At 36.2% G+C, this 18749-nt stretch overlaps 1 long non-coding RNA gene across 1 annotated transcript; it reads right to left on the bottom strand.

Moving 5' to 3' along the window:
* Nucleotides 1-7360: 7360 nt before the first annotated feature.
* Nucleotides 7361-18206, bottom strand: LOC121380878. The gene is made up of 4 exons (XR_005959016.1): nt 18151-18206; nt 12067-12289; nt 11322-11434; nt 7361-7501 (listed from the first exon to the last, which is right to left on the bottom strand). It is a non-coding gene; the product is annotated as an uncharacterized LOC121380878 (long non-coding RNA).
* Nucleotides 18207-18749: the final 543 nt, after the last annotated feature.

The following is an 18749-nucleotide window of genomic DNA, read 5'->3' as shown; positions in this document are numbered from 1 at the left end:
AAAAAACACACAGGAAGGGTACTTAAACTAGAATGGTGCCTTTAAGAAAAGATAAAAAAAAACCAAGTAATATGTGATCATAACCAAATGTTGACTGCAGTCAGACGGCAGCACATATTGCATGTTTTTTTGCCATGAGGTGTTTATATCCATATTTAAAATGTTATATAAAAAACCCCAACACATTTTAAAAGTGAAAAAGGTATTATATCTTCACTAGTAAATTATAACACACTTTTATTTGACTGAGAGTTTCAAATCTTTTACCAAGAGTTTCATGATAAACTTATACATCTATTAGATTAATGTTCTTTTGAAATCAGTTTTGATCTGTACATTTATATATAAAAGTTAAATATGTTAAGACTTTGTTGTTAAAAGTACAGTTAAACCAGACCTGTCAACCCTCCCGGATTCCGCGGGAGTTTCCCGTTATTTGATCAAATCTCCTTTCACCTGTGCGGGAGACAGTTTCTCCTGTTAAATGACATTTTTGTAAGCATAAAAAAAAAATCGATCCTCTTTTGTCAAAATAACATAAGGGAAGTAACTCTACCTTTTTTTTCTCATTCTGAAAATGTCGACTACTTTCGTTTTCTGAGAATGTAACAGGCCGAATTGTCCCGACTGTTTAACCTTTGCCAAAGTGAGAATTGTGGGATAGCCTATTTATATTGTTAAAAAAGCACATGGAGTTTATAAAATGACGTGTTATTATGTTTGTTGTCATCGTATTGGCTACGAAGCGTGTTGCCGCTAATTCAACAGGCTGTGTATTGACATTCAGTGTTGCGTAAAAAAAACTATCCAATTTAGTTCTAATAACACCTCTGAATTGTAAAATGTCTTCCCACTGGATTACATAATGCAACTATGACGAATCTGAACTGCCAGACTCCGAGTTGACAGCGATACACACGATGCATGTTAAAATCACGTCACAGCAAGACAACGAAAAGTCCAATTAGCTGTATAAACATACTTGTGTCATTTAATTTTGTATGTTTGTGCAGTAAAATGTTGGTTATAAGGGTACTCTTCAAGAAATTATTTTTGTACAATTAAAAAATGTTGTGTTTGACATTGACATAAAGTTACTCATGGAAATGGGTATAATTCCGGTATATTTCACACGATGTCCGTAATGAGGTTTTACTTATGATTAATGAAAATACAATGTTTATTGCATCATTATACTGATTTTAAATAAGTACCACGCCACTGTTCCTCATTATAGTAAAAACTGAATATTAATTTATAAGATTTATATAAATTTGTCTTTGGTACTTAGGTACCCACAAATGATAATGTAACGCAACCTGTAAGGCTGTAAGTGTAATACCGTAAATGTACTAATTAAATTTTTTATTTCTTGTTCATGTTCTTAACATTTTTGGATAAAATATTATTATTTTTTTAAATATGTATTAAATCATAATAATGCCAAGATCTAAGGTTAAGAAGTATATATGACATTATATAGTATTTATATAACTTATTGTAATGTTTTTTTCAAATCTTGCGATTTTGGGTTAAATTGTGTGAATTTAAAAAAGCTCCTGCTTTTTGACAAAATCTCCTGCTTTTTTCAACACACACCTCCTGCTTTCTCTTGACTAAAGGTTGACAGGTCTGACTTAAACCTGTATATAACAGCCACTCAAGGGATCTAGCAAACTCATTTTGGTGATATTTTATTGTTAATTCAATGGTTTGGTATTGATGTATCCGAGCTGTGGTTGATCAGACACTCGTGATTACAACAACCTGCATACACAACCTGTGTATAGCTGCATGCTTATCTAGCCAGGTGCATGTTAAGGTGTTTTTTGGTTGTTGGTGGGTTTTGTTGTTGTTGTTTTGTTTGTTTTTTAATATATTTACCATGGAAGCATTGACTAAAACCCCCTAGAAATTCTGCCTGCCACAGTCTAGACACCCCCCTGCAGAATTTCCTGGACATGCACCTGCTAGTAGTAATAAAACATTTTGGATAATAATGCAGAACTGTAAATGGCCGACAGCAACCTACAGAATCAATATGTAATTAGCAAATTGATTTTATAAAAAGCTATGTTGTGCACATATAAGACATACATGTACATTTTCTCAATGTATACATATTTTTATGATGCACAGCATAATAAATATTTTATGGCGAGTCAATACGAGTTAATACGAGTTAATGATAAAAGTGTATTTTGAGTCGGTTATTGCTGGTTCATAGAGCAGGTGGCTATTATATACAGATCAAATAAAGAAGAAAATGCATTGGGTGGGTTTTATTGCCGTTGGTATGGACAGGTGGCTCTTATATACAGGTGGCCATTAGACCAATCACAACTGTATGTTTAAATAATAAGAAAAATAGCATTTAGTTATCTATTATTGACCATCATTGAGGGCAATATCATGTTTTATGGACTGAAGAAATTGATATTGTTTACAAGAACACATGTTCTGCACCAGTAAAAATAATACAATATCTAGATCTGTTGTTAATCTGTTTGTTAAAAGTACAGATTTAGAAATGTATGTTAGAGATTTATCTTTATTTTAAAACTGTCCCTGGCCTTGAACTCCATTTACTGTTTATCTTCTTCAATTTAATTACCCCAGATAGTAGGACTACTCATTGTTGACCATAATTGGATATTTCGGTGTATTGGTAATTTTGTATTTTTAATTGGTTTTCTTTGTACTATATGCTATTGACATTTGCAAGGACAGAATTTAATTTATTTACAATGTAGGCATCACAGCATACTAACTAGTCTGGTTACATCTGCTGTCAAATTAGATGTATCAGACCACATACTAACCAACATATTACCATTATTAATTTCTTGTCTGGAATAAAGAATACTACATGAGTGGCCATTAGATACCATTAATTTCACAAGTCATTTTAAAATGTTATTAATGAGCAAAAGCGAGTTAGATACGGTTTTAAATGATAAGTTGTAAGATAAATGGAATCAAACAGACATGAATGTAATGTTCTATTTCTTACATATTCTGAAGAAAAAACCCAGCTTTAAAATATATTACAATGTCTTTTCCAACTAAAATCTTGAAGTTAACTTATGTGTCACAGACAAAGCAATTTCAGGATAACTTATAAATGTTCATCACAAAGCAATCAATTTCAATTGCCTTTTTTTTTTTTCATTGGACAGTATGCAGTGGCGACCAGCTATAAGTTCAGCCAGCCGTTTTTTGCTAACGTTTGCAAACTATTTTGACTGGATTCCGAAGTGGTTATTATTTTTAACATGAAGCACATAAACCAGTCTGGCGGACATTTGTCTGCTCGGTCTGGCTGAACTAAAAACTGGTCATCACCTTGAAGTAACCAGTCATATGATTTTAAATTGTTATCCCATGTATATGTGTTAACAGTATTTGTTATCAAAAATAACGAATGGAAAGAAAGAAATGTTTTATTTAACAACAGACTTAACACATTTTATTTACGGTTATATGGCGTCAGACATATGGTTAAGGACCACACAGATTTTGAGAGGAAACCCGCTGTCGCCACTACATGGGCTACTCTTCCAATTAGCAGCAAGGGATCTTTTATTTGCGCTTCCCACAGGCAGGACAGCACAAACCATGGCCTTTGTTGAACCAGTTATGGATCACTGGTCGTTGTAAGTGGTTTACACCTACCCATTGAGCCTTGTGGAGCACTCACTCAGGGTTTGGAGTCGGTATCTGGATTAAAAATCCCATGCCTCGACTGGGATCTGAACCCAGTACCTACCAGCCTGTAGACCGATGGCCTACCACGACGCCACCGAGGCCGGTAAATAACAAATGGTGTAAGAGATTAATTTTAACCATTTTCAGTATAGCTTTAAAAGTGATCACCTAACAAATATAAATTATCAGTATAGTCTTCATATAACAGTGCTAAATGCTGTAGGATCATTATGTTTCTTTAAGACTTGATTTAAACTTCCAGGTTTTCTTTTATTATTAACACCGAGCTAAATGCATACATGTATGATGAAGCCGCCAGCAATGTCTGAGAATACGTAACACCTACATGTTGCCTTTTAGAATTAAAGGAATCAAAGCTGGAATACAGACAAAAATATTTTACACTGCCTAATGAAGCAACTGGATCAGTGCTTTTGAGCAAAATATGACATTATCATGCAGTGGATTTCAGTGCTTTCAGGTTTTTTTCCGACAACACAAATACCATATGACCAAGATACGTTCAACCCCATCTGTAACATGACTATAATCAAACAGCAGATTGACTTTTAACAATGACAACATACATTCATCTCTGAACAACTGTTAAAAAGTGCATGGGAATCAGATAGATATAACCTCAGGTTTGTGAAGGGTTTTGTGATCATTTAAAACAAAACAAAATTCCATTCATTCAGGGAATATTTAGTTTTCAATTTTTTTTATTAGCAATGGTTGAAAATTGATTAGCAACTACATTTTGTACTATTTAACATTTTAGAATTGTGTTATAATTTTTGAAACTTGCACAGCGAATCATGACTAGATACTGAACAAAATGTTTTGCATTAATGCACCAAAAATATATCAACTAAATCAGGAGTCCAATTCACAAAACGCTTTTAGGCTTTCCTAACTCTTATCCACCCAGCTTTACAACCAGAAAACGCCATCACTGACCCAAGTTTCCAATGTGAAATATATAATTTTTCAATCTCAAATTGTAAGATAACAACTAAAGTAAAACTCTTTTGATGTGTGTCAAAGTTTGGAGGACATCTTATTGAGTTTTCTTTTCAATATTGCGATAACAAATTAAATACAAATACCAGTCAACAAAATACACGTAACGAGTTTCATTGAATTGTCATTCTACTATGTTCTAGCGTTCACTGATCCAAAATAGATAACTCCTGTGAATGTCGACAGCTGTGTTTACGAAGACCGGTCGCATCTCGACTAGTCGAGAATAGGTTTTTACGTTAGTTTTGTGCATCTCAACTGCAGTCGAGAATGGGAAGGAATGAGTTAAGCAACATCGCACTGTCTTTGCAAGTCCTTTTGCACTACACTGCAAGATTGCGAGACTTTAACAAATAAGGCCCCAGGACTGGACATTAAAAAAACATTTCCATTGGTCTGGAGGACTAGTAAGCTAGAAGAGTTGCTTAGCTTCATAAAACATCACTAGTCCTCTCATGATTGATTGGAAATGTGTTACTAACAATGTGTCATCAATCATGAAAAAACAAACCCTGTTGTGTGACTACTTATTAATCTCATTGGGGTGCGATTTAGCTCAGTCCGTTGAATGTTCATTTCAGGTGCTTATGTCGCAGGATCAAACCACCTCAGTGAGTCCATTCAACTGATTTGGGTTTTCCCTGTTCCAACCAGTGCACCACAACTGATCAAAGGCCATGTGCTTTCCTGTCTGTGGGAAAGTGCATATAAGTGCATAGGAAAAATGTAGCAGGTTTCCTCTGATGACTGTCAGAATTACCAAATGTTTGACATCCAATAGCTGATGATTAATTAATCAATGTGCTCCAGTGGTGTCATTAAACAAAACAAAATTATAAACAAACTTCCACTGAAATTATCAATCTCATTTGAGAAGTGTACTGACCAACATGCCCATGTACATGTAATATTCCACTGAGGTCTTATTCCATGAATATAAACAACAGTACAAATGATTAGTATTCAGAATCACAAGTATTATTCTGTAGTATATATGCACCTGTGTCAATATAAGATTCATCATATCTAAAATATATTTGAACTTCAGATGGTCTTGATTTTTGCAGGGTTTATTGAAAAAAACAAAAACAAAAACCCAAACCCAACCTCTGTAATAAGCACAATTTAGGTGGCTGTTATGCTATGACATACATTCACTAAGCACATGTATGTGTAGTTAGGGATTTTACCCCTGCCTTCACAAACCATTAACTGTGGATCTGTTGTGACTAAAGAATTGCCTTCATTAAGAAAGAATGAAAAACATGTGGGAACCTAAATTTCTGGTAATGAAAAACAGTTTATACAATTTCTGTGAATGTTTTTAATTTTTTATTCAAAATGAAACAATTTTTTTTAAATGCTACAAAATAAATGTAATAACGAATCTTGCTGTTGATGCAGAAATGAAAGTGTAAACTGTACTAATGAAATGAAATGTGCCAGAATTTCCCTACAGGTCCAACTGCCTACACAGCAATATATCCTGTCCTGGACGGAAGGAAGGAAGGAAACACATTTTATTTACGGTTATATGGTTATATGGTTAAGGACCACACAGATATTGAGAGAGAAAACCTGCTGTCGACACTTCATGGACTACTCTTTTTGATTAGCAACAAGGGTTCTTTTATATGCACCATCCCACAGACAGGGTAGTACATACCACAGCCTTTGATATGCCAGTCGTGGTGCACTGGCTGCAACGAGAAATAGCCCAATGGGCCCACCAATGGGGATTGATTCCAGGCCGACTAGGCATCAAGTGAGCGCTTCACCACTGGGCTACGTTCCGCCCTGTCCTGGACAGAGGAGCTGGCTTGGGTCAACACCTGTGCCCGTGACAGGCATGCACTACAAGAGATTGCTCTGAATATGCATGTTAAGCCCTATGACCTGACCTGACCTCAGCAATATAATACTGTTATAATATCAACTCCAAATTATCATTCAATAAAACTAAACATATTGAACTCACCTTTTTATTGCAGCTTTTGTTCTCTTTATATCAATACTGTTTTATAATGAATAACTGAAACAAGAGTAGGGCCTAATAAAGTATAAAAAATAACCATACCAAAAATAAATGCTTTATTTGCTTAGTCAAAAAATGGGAGTTCGCTTGATAGATTTGTGGTTATATTTTTTAACTCATCTGTCAGAATTTTGACTTGCTTTTGGCAAACAGTCTACTACTTTTTGCAGCCTTGCAAAGTATTAACTGATAAAGTGTTATGCTGTCAGAAGACGTATGTCATATACCAAACAAAAGGAAATTAAAAAAAATTAATGACAGGTTTAATGATTATCTTTATGTGTCTTGTGTCAACACATGTCCTCAGTTTGTATCTCTTCTATTCATTTAGACAATTGCAATGTTTGACATTCCAAAATAAAATGTGTAAAAAAAACCTAAAAACTAAGAAAAAACACTTTAAAAAAAATACCTTATTTGATGAGCTCTCAAATCTCAATGATCTGTTCTTCCAATCTGATATGCCACATCACACACATGGGATCCTCGCTGATTTTACAGCACAGTTTTCTATTTCTGTCCACAAATTACTCCAACTTGTGAAGTCATGAAGAAACTCACAAAACTTTTTTGTCACTGCTGACAGAAGATTTATCTGGTTACATGTACCATCTGACAAGTGATCCCAATTAATTGAGTAAGCAGTTATCTCGGATCCACGCAGTGACGAGTGGTCGTATCTGCTGGCCAGCCCTGTCCCAGTACCAGACAGCAGTGCCTCCTGTCAGCAGATAGCTGTAAGTGTAGATAACAAATTTGTGTTTAACATTCATGATAGCTTATTTTAACAGTTGATGGAAGAAGCAGATTGGAAACTCTTTAAACCTGGGATAGGCATAGCTGTTGGGTGCTAGTCTGGTGATAAACAAGAAAAAAAAGATGTTTGTTCAAAGACACCCCAACAGAGATTTTCCCATTGAGTGGACAAAACTCACTCTGGATGGAAGCCGTTATCGGGCTGTGAACCAAGTACCTACCAACCTTATGTCTGATGGCTTAACCACCATACCACTGAGGCCAGTTAACTAAATACATTAATAGATTATTGCAGTTTCAAAGTAGTGTTTATTTTACAAATGCCTATTGCCAATCCCAGCAAACTCAGACACTCCACCCGACAGGGCTCCATACAGAGGTGTTGATTGCAACGACACTTCCATTAAGACAGGACAATGAATGTAACCAGTTGCAAACCCTGGGTCTTTTGTTTTAACTGGAGTGTAATACATTGATAGCTTTCTCACCAGGAATGATGTTATTGTTAACAACTGTTTAATCCTGTGACTGGCTCGGTGACTTTGACAAATGTCTAACCTTGTGACAGTGGATTTATTACTGTAAGTCCGACTTCAGTGACCAATGATATATCCTTATGGCCGACTTTAAAATCACATACATCTGAAATACAAGCCATATACTGACCACTTTTTAAAACTGTTTTTTTGAAATCATATATGTGATACTGATACCTGAGCAGGTCCAATTAAAAAATGGCACAAATAGTATATTCGCTATTTCTATTACTGCCTACTGATAGATAAAAAAAACAAAAACTATATGTCATGCAACTGACCAATTTTTATTAAATTTTCGACCGATTCAAGTCTTTTGAGAAAGAAAATGCACACCAGTTGACTGATATAGACAAATAAACATGTGCAGAAACACTGGCAATAAACACATAAGAATTTGTTCCAGTAATAGAAACTTAACAGGGCCTTTTCCTCACCCCTGCTTGCTCCTAACGGAAAAATGTATCAGGTTTCCTCTCTTAAGACTGTATGTCAAAATTACAAAAATGTTTCACATCCAACAGTCCTTGATTAATAAATCAATGTGCTCTAGTGGTGTTATTAAAACAAAACAAACTAACTTTTCATACACCCGATGTCCAAAGCTTTGCATCTTCGCATAAAACATGCAATGACTTCAGTTGCCTTGGACTATTGTGATAAAATGAACTCTGTACCCTCACAGAATTCCCAGCAGACAGCCTGTCCTGCACATTGCTTAATCAACAATGAGGTGTCAAACAAATGGTAATCAACTGTGACACTGGTCAACAGTGTTCATTTCATTTTAGCTTGTTTTTCACCCAGCTGAAGTTCCTCTTTGTGGCAGTGCAAGAAGGATGAAATCTCCACTAATAGATCCCCTGTCTTACTATAGATAAGGCACTAAATAGAGATTCACTATTTTGCCAAATGCTCATTCGCCTCTGCAATGCACAGAGATACGGCCTTGATCATGTATTACGCTTTTGTCATTCAGAGTTAAACAGGATGTCCTCAGCCTTGATCATGTATTACAGTTTTGTCATTCAGAGTTAAACAGGATGTTCTCAGCCTTAATCATGTATTACGCTTTTGTCATTCAGAGTTAAACAGGATGTCCTAGACACACCTTAATATTTGTGTTGTTTGTCCATGACAGTGGGTTAATGGTTAGGTTTTAGTGACAGAAACGCAAGTGTAGTGACATTACATCTCTCACATACTAATCTGCTAAAACTCATATTGGCTAAAGCCCATAGAGTTTGATTAATCTGCCCTCAAACAATATTGGACCACATTCAGTTTGACAGAAGATATATTGGACTAGAGCCCACACTGTGACATTAACTCATTACCTACCAACCTTTAACTCCAGTGATTCAATCATCACACCAACAAGGCTTGTGGTCAACAAACCAACTACTCCTAAAATAACATCATTTAAATATGAACTTTCACATAAACAGAACACCACATACCATGACAGATGATAATATTAGTTTAAAAGTGGTTTTGTATGGAATTGGAGATAACCCAGTTCAGGACTGATGTTCCAAGATAAATTACAGATAATATGGACACCAAAAAAGTAGCTTACAGGCAGCTCCAAATTAACAGGGCTTGGTGAGATAGGTAAGTTAGACATTTTAGAAGTGACCTCAGGCAATGGTGATGCTGGTCAATGTGTACTATTGTTAGGTTTCATAAATCTTTATGCCATCAAATCTTTTTCCCCCATGTACATTAAGTGAATAATCTATTCATGATGTATACATAAAATTCAAGACAATGCGGCACCACACATAATTATGATTTATTGGTAATACACAATATGAATGATATTACACAATCTGGGATCTTCTTATGTCTGGTCACAGACCGCACTTTTATTTCATGATATAGTCTGGATTTTAAAGAAAATACTAGAGGGGATGATTTTCTATTTCAAATTTTGGAACATTCTGTTTTCCATTTTGGTAAATTCTGTTTTTTAAAAACATTTTTGTATAGTTTTTCTTTAATGTCAAGTGATAATTTTAGGGGTTTTTTCGACAATAATGTGAAATTATTCCAGTATAAATTACTTGATACACCATATTTTTTTTATGAATATAAAAAAGTTTGTTTTGTTTAATGACACCACTAGAGCACATTGAATTATTAATCATCGGCTATTAGATGTCAAATATTTGGTAATTCTGACATGTAGTCTTAGAGAGGAAACCCGATACATTTTTCCATTAGTAGCAGGGAATCTTTTATATACACCATCCCACAAACAGGATGACACACAGCCTTTAATATACTAGTCGTATATTCACTGGCAGGAACGAGAAACAGCCCAATGGGCCCCCTATTACAGGGATTGATCCCAAACCGACTGCACATCAAGTGAGTAGTTTACCACTGGGCTACGTCCCCCCATTTGATGAACATCAAGTGAGTACTTTACCACCGGGCTACGTCCCCCCCATTTGATGAACATCAAGTGAGTACTTTACCACCGGGCTACGTCCCCCCCATTTGATGAACATCAAGTGAGTACTTTACCACCGGGCTACGTCCCCCCATTTGATGAATATAAATTAAGTGGTTAACATAAAAGATAATGCCTGAAGTTTCGCAGGATCATCAGTATGTGACAAGCATCAGCATACAAAAATGTTTCAGTATTTTGTTAAATAATAGTATATACATGCCAACACACAATAAATATTTATAACTGTGTTTGAGCATGAAATAAAAATTGTATATAAAAAAATCTTTAAAAAGTAGGAATTTCATTTCAGTTTGTGAATTCCTTGATTTGGTAAATTTTTCTGTTATTGCAGAAAACCATTGTCTGTAAAATAGCAGGTTTCACAAATGTCATGGTGGGATCATAGGCAAAAGTGTGCGCTGGCTTTTGAAAATAAATGTCAGGTATATACTGGTAGGTTACCACAAACTATGGGCCCGATAACCTAAAGGTTAATTAGAACTCATCAAATTTATAATACCCATGATTATTCTTTCACAAACATATTGATACTTTTTCATATGAACCATACATATATGTTGTAATAATGTGTGTGTCTCTCTCTCTGTGTAAGTGTGTGTCTCTCTGTGTGTGTGTCTCTCTATGTGTGTGTGTGAACGTGTGTGCATGTGTGCATTCGTGGGTGCATGCGTGCATGCGTGTATGCGTGTGTGCATGCGTTCGTGCGTTCGTGCATTTGTGCATGTGTGTGTGTGTTATATTTAAACAGCACACAATTGATAAAAATTTAGATGGTACGTACGTAGTTTTTGTTGAAAAGTGTTGGTGAAGAACGAAGTACCGTACTTGACTCCTGGTATCCTGCTGACTTATTGTGATGCCTGAGACATCAACCAGGTTCAGAATTGGAGAACACTGTTAATAAAACAAAAATATTACTTGGAAATTTATAAAAATGTACATACAGTGAAACATGTCTGAACCGGACCTGAACAAACTAGAATCTTATCAAAACTGGCCAACTTTCAAACTGAAATTTCTACATTCTAAAATGCAACCCTCTTAACACCGGATCCTGTTTAAATCAGATAAATATTAGGTCCACGGCATGATCGGGTTTAGACAGGTTTCACTCTTTATACAAAGTTAAAAAAACAAACCCATAAAACCTTTATTATAAAAATGTTATTACAAACTAAGTATTAAAAATATATATATTCATTCATGACCTCGAAATTTATAAAAATTGTCATTATACAAACCAAGTAAAAAAAAAGAGCATAACCTGTCATGGATAGAGGAGCCGGCCAAGGCCGGCTCTTGTGCCCATGACAGGCATGCGCTACAACAGCTTGTTCTGAATGTGCACATGAAACCCTATGAGTATGACATGACATGACAAAGAGCATAAAATAAAAACATTACTTTGAAATTTATAAAAATGTATCACAAACCAAGTTTAAAAAAAAATTAAAGCATGACCTTGAAATTAATAAACACTTCATTATAAAACAAGAAAGAAAAACTCACTAATTAAGAACACCCACCTTTTCCTATGATTGCATCATAACACTATATGGCAACAATAAACTTGCAGATAACTTGTTTACAAGTCTCCCCACTCGCAACACCGTGATTATGCCGAAGCTGTACTCTCACACACTCTGAAGGCTGGTTGAGGCTGCATACCAACTAAACCATCTGTCCACCAATTGAAGGAACATAATTTCCGTATTAGCAGAAGTACTGATAAAGCACACATCATTTTTCCTGGAAGAGAAATTATTGTCAGCTGAAATAGACACACTCAAAATAAACACTGACTGACTGAGATTTGCTGCCTTGCTGGGGGCTGGTTTCTGTCTATTTTCTTAATGTACCATTAACTAGTGGTACTACAGACGTGACATGGAAAAGAAGGGAATATTAGTTTAATAACAGTACCTCTGCACATTTTAAACTATGGCCTATTTAGTGTCTAACATATGGTTATTTGGACAATTAGCTGTCAGAGAGAAAAAGAGAAAACTCACTGCTGCCACAAAGGCTAATTTTCTTATTTTGAACAAAACAGTAAGGAAACTTTTAAATGTAGTTTTACATAGACAGGACAGTACATACCACAGCCTTTGATGTACATGTACCATTCATAATAATAATAATAGTCTTTATTTAATGAAGAAAACAAAGAAGTGTTTTATTTAACGACGCACTCAACACATTTTATTTACGGTTATATGGAGTCAGACATATGGTTCAGGACCACACAGACTTTGAGAGGAAACCCGCTGTCGCCACTACATGGGCTATTCTTCCGATTGGCAGCAAGGGATCTTTTATTTGCGCTTCCCACAGGCAGGATAGCACAAACCATGGCCTTTGTTGAACCAGTTATGGATCACTGGTTGGTGCAAGTGGTTTACACCTATCCATTGAGCCTTGCGGAGCACTCACTCAGGGTTTGGAGTCGGTATCTGGATTAAAAATCTCATGCCTCGACTGGGATCCGAACCCAGTACCTACCAGCCTGTAGACCGATGGCCTGCCACGCCGCCACCAAGGCCGGTTTATTTAATGAAGGATACACTCTACCTATGTTCAGTACAAATAAGACTGGTTTCCCATATTGCCATCTCTAAGCTACATGTACCTGTATCGTGATATTTCCAGAGTAATATGGCATTAATTCATTATATGTATCGGTACATATAGTCTTGATTAATTATGTTTGTGTTTCCAATAATATGCTAAAAACAGATTAGGATGGATTGATTGGCTTTTTCACTCTTTTCACCTATATATTAATTTTAAAAATTGGGGGTGGGGGGTGTGTGGGGGCGATGCAATAAAATAAAATTGATCAGGTTCCTGGAAATACTCTCTTTTTTATGTCTTAATAAAAAAAGTACAATTAAGAGCATACTTTTCAAATCAATTAAAATTGTTCACATTTGTTTTAAAGGTGCAGACCCTAGTTTCAGCCCATGAAAATGGACACTAAGGTTAGGATTCCCAGTCTGGAGCTCCACGCAGTAAGACGTGTTTGTTTCGCTTGTGCACACTGCACGTGCTTTCGTGTGCTCGACTTAGGGGTCCTTCATTTCGTTGTTTTTGTCAGCGAAATGAAGTTTACTACTGGGATGTATGCGGCCATTGGAACTGATTGAACGCTGGAACGCTTCTCGTTTAGACAGTCTGCACCACCTGGATGGATTCTTTTTTAGCGAGATTCCTTGCCTCCACGTCATTTCTCCGTCTGACTGTCGACTTGGTTTTTTTTTCGTGACTTGTATGACGGCCATTCTGCAGAACGCCACGGTTGTTCGCGTTTAGTCTCTACATGTCCGAGCCTGTCCTAGCAGCACTGGAAGATTGACCGCCCCACTCTAAGAAGAAATAGGAAGCGGGGTCGGCCCCTACTACTCTTTTTCTAGACTTTACCTTGCTTTATAGTGATACCATCTCGTATCCTCCGGAGTCGGGCCCGTCCGCACCACTATACCAACCCATGACGACTGGACTATACCCTAGTCTGATAATCTCTCTCTCGTTCAGACGGATCCGGCTTCTCAAGATCTATTTCAGCACAGCACTAAACCTTCAACGTCTATCGACTGTCAATCTAGGGGTTTTCTTGATGGGATGCAACCCATCTCGTCCCTTTAAGCTGTGCACCCAAACGGCCTTAACGAGGCCACTCGCGTGGACATATCGATCGGACTTTAAACTTTTAGATCTGCGTTCAAAATTTTATGTCGAAATTACTTCTTCTTTTTTTAATATTATTAAATAGTCCGATCCTCTCTTCTTTCTCTTATTTAGTTTTGGACTGTCCTTCTAAAATGCTCCAAATTATGTAAATATTCGGCCGAGCAGTCAATTCTTTTTATTTTTGGCTTGTAACCTTTTTATTTTTTTTATTTTTTTTAATTCTATTAACTTTTTTACTAATTGCTATTTTCCAAATTCTGCCCATTTTCAACCCCCCCCCCCCCCCCCCCTCCATCCCGAGTCAGGCCACCGATCTTATTGGAGGTCGGACTCGGGATGGGCGTGTTCGAAACCCTAGTGGTATATGGGCACGTTAAACTAGTTATCATCATCATCTAAGGTTAGTTAATCTACAAACCTGCAAGACACATTTGAATACGTTTATAACACAGAGAAGCTAAAATTTGTGGTGTTTAAACAGGGCAATACCATATAAGAATAACTAGAGCTCGTCTCAATTGCCATTATTTCTCAGATGAACAAGAGTTTATAGAATTATAAAAAATGCATTTTGGAGTATTGCAAAAACCTGGAAGACCAGAACTACTTTAGGTGTACGGAAATTAATATTAAAAATAATAAAATGTCAGTACTTCTAATTTAAATATAAAAAATGGCTTTAATAGTAAACAATATATCATAGAGTTTAAAAATTAGGGTATTCCACTTTTAAATTCAATCAAAATCAAAATCATCAGCATATACATATTATACAAAACACCAACCTAAAAGAAAACCTCCCAAACCTCCACACATAAACCCCCCCCCAAAAAAAAAAAACCCAAACAAAACTCCCCAACAAACAACAAAACCAAACAAACAAAAAACCCACTAAAATCTGCATTTGGTGCCACTGAATTAAGTTGCTTGGGTACTAGGATCAAAACCCCTCAATGGAACACTGGTTTCTTTTTCTGTTCTATCAAGTGCTCCTATGATTTGTATATTAAAGGTTGTGGTATGTGTTGACATGTCTGTGGGGATGTACGTTTAAAAGATCTCTTGCTGTTAATGAAAAAATGTAGCAGGTTTTCTCAGACGACTACATGTAACAATGGTAAATGTTTGTCATCCAAATGTTGATAATTAATTAATCAATACCGTACATGTACTCTAAAGGTTAAGTTTGTTTTGTTTAGCGACACCACTAGAGCACATTGATTTATTAATGATCGGCTATTGGATGTCAAACATATGGTAATTTTTTGAGTCAGAAAGGAAATCCGCTGCATTTTTCCATTAGTAGCAAGGAATCTTTTATATGCACCATCCCACAGACAGGATAGCACATACCATGGCCTTTGATATACCAGTCGTGGTACTCTGGCTGGAACAAGAAATAGCCCAATGGGCCCACCGACAGGGATCGATCCTAGACCAACCACGCATCAGGCGTGTACTTTACCACTGGGCTACATCCTGCCCTGTACTGTAATGGTGTCATTACTTGAGTAAATGTATAATTTGTACATTATTAAAATGGGACATTAACGTTTCGAATAATGCACTCTAAATGTATAATTTGTACATTATTAAAATGGGACATTAACGTTTCGAATAATGCACTCTAAATGTATAATTTGTACATTATTAAAATGGGACATTAACATTTCGAATAATGCACTCTAAATGTATAATTTGTACATTATTAAAATGGGACATTAACGTTTCGAATAATGCACTCTAAATGTATAATTTGTACATGATTAAAATGGGACATTAACGTTTCGAATAATGCACTCTAAATGTATAATTTGTACATTATTAAAATGGGACATTAACGTTTCGAATATGCACTCTAAATGTATCTAACCAAATTTCTCTACTACTGTCATACAAATTGACATCATGACATTTGGCAATCAACCACTCCTGAGATTTCATGTCACTCAGTCTGTTGATTTTCACGGGTTGAAACTAGGGTCTGTCGCTTTAATGTTTGTTTTGTTTTTAACACTAGAGCACATAAGATTAATCATTAGCTTTAGGATGTCTGTAATTATTCTGACGTAGTTTTTAGAGGAAAGCCACTACATTTTAACCATTAGCATTAAGGAATCTTTTGAATCTTTTTTCCACAGACAAGACAGCACATATCATAGCTTTTGATATACCAGTCATGGGGCAGCTACGTTGTATGCCCAGGACAGCATGCTGGCACCATAACTGGCTATAATCATGAAAATAAATTAACAATTGAATGATATCCCACAGATGAGAATATGGCAAGTCAATATGATTTAATATCACACACAAATGTAGAGTCAATATGATGTAATATCACACGCTAATCATGTTGGTACAAACCGTGCAGGGAACAAAGACATCAGCAAACACAAATGCATTTCTGTCCAAGACACCAAGAAAAAATCACTTTCAATCTGACTTTCTGTGACATCTACAAAGCACTCAGATATTTGATTTTTGACCTGCTGAATAAAATCAGTTCATGGCATGTTTGAAATCAATTTAGTTTTTAAAACATTTTTTTTCTTAAACCAATATTGTAGCCAGATTTAGTGTTTTACATTAGTTATTTCTGTTCAGTATAAATCAGAAACCCAATTAGTGAAGTTAAACACTTTTTTTTTTTTACAAATACGGTAAAGCTTCACTATTAAAGCATTATGGGTGGGGGGAAAAATGCAATAACCTACATGTCGGTCACCTCTAAAGATTCAAATGTCACCTCTAAAGATTTGAATAGGCTAAAAACAACTGATTTGCTAGTAATTATGCAACTAATCTATACTACTCAGGTAAAAAAATTGTCAGCATCACATCATGATTCGCTTCTCTAGTTTCAGAAAGAAAAAGAAAGAAATGTTTTATTTAATGACGCACTTAACACATTGTATTTACGGTTATATGGTGTTGGGGACCACACAGATATTAAGAGAGGAAACCCTCTGTTGCCACTTCATGGGCTACTCTTTTCGATTAGCAGCAAGGGATCTTTTATATGAACCATCCAACAGACAGGATAGTACATACTACAGCCTTTGTTACACCAGTTGTGGAGCACTGGCTGGAATGAGAAATAGCCCAATGGGTCCACTAACGGGGATCGATCCTAGACTGACCGCGCATCAAGTGAACACTTTACCACTGGGCTACGTCCTCCCCCACCTCTTAACAATGCCACAAGTAACCACTGAACACTTGCCGAAGTGGTCAAACATAAGACCACAGCTAAACGCTGATGGGAAATGGCAGGTGTGTGGCACAGATGGCTACAAGAGAGAAGGCCCTGTCATGGTTGGAAAAACAAAGACTGGGATGTGGAGATGAACAGTAAAAGAATTTGACAGATAGAAGTCTCCACATCGGCAACAAATGTGAGAGAAAACAAAGGGAAAAAGAAGAAGAAAAGATGCCTCCACCCGTAACCAAGTCAAGGGCCAGGATGCACGTGCCTCAACCTTGAAAGATATGAGCATAACAAAAGTGTTTAGATTTGGCTGAACTTGGGGGTAGTCCGCAAACGTTAGTGTCTGCTCACTGTCGCTGAACAGAGCTTGACCTACCTGTTTTCTGCCAGCCATTTACCACTAAACTAGTGCACGGCACACATTAAGTCAGTACTTTTCTCCGTTCGGACTACCACTAAACGATTGAAAACGATTAATTATTGTTTCCGATGAGGTCATTCGGTTTAATGTGTGATGTAATTTGTAAAAGCAAGACAAGCAAGCGTTAGCGACAACGGCAGAACGAACTCACCTCTGATCTTGATTTCAATATATATTTAAAATATTGGACAAAAATAAAGAGATTTTATTAAAAAGTGAATAGCCTAATACAATTTCAAAGGTCTATTAATAATAATAACCTATAACATAGTACTATAAAAGGCTTACATGATGTCGATCTAAAAGCCTTGGCCATCAAACTCAACCCGTGCGTTATCTGCTCCTAGTCTGGCAGCAATTACATTCCGCACGGTGCATGCATATTGCACGTGCTATTCTAGTCTATAAATTGATTTTAATTCCCGCCGTCAACAGTCATTATAGAAGTGGATGGAAAAAAAGATTTCTGATTTGGATTTAACTCTGATTCAGAGAGAATAAATAACAACTTGTTTTATTTTCCCAACAGAGTCTTCTGATCATGCATTGCTTAAAGGGGCACACCTTTTATAAGCAGATGTAACATGTTTCCAGATGTATCCTGCAGTCGCTATATATACACTCCCCAAAAAAGAAAATGCAAAAGTTGATTTTGTTTACACAGGTGTAGGCCTATTTAATAGCTAAACTGAAAACATAATGTTCACATGTTACACATATATTGGCAGTTGACAGTTGTCGTTGTCGTGACATTTAAACAGTTGGTCATAACGGTATACAGTCAATATATTGTGTGCCCACCATGGGAGTCCAGGAATGCCTAACATGTCCTTCCCATGGAAGCAATGAGATTATGAATTACACCTTGTGGAATGGAGGCCCACTCT

The sequence above is a fragment of the Gigantopelta aegis genome, chromosome 9, assembly GCF_016097555.1.
Source record: "Gigantopelta aegis isolate Gae_Host chromosome 9, Gae_host_genome, whole genome shotgun sequence".
NCBI classification, from domain to species: domain Eukaryota; kingdom Metazoa; phylum Mollusca; class Gastropoda; order Neomphalida; family Peltospiridae; genus Gigantopelta; species Gigantopelta aegis.
This window is presented reverse-complemented; position numbering and strand designations above follow the sequence as displayed.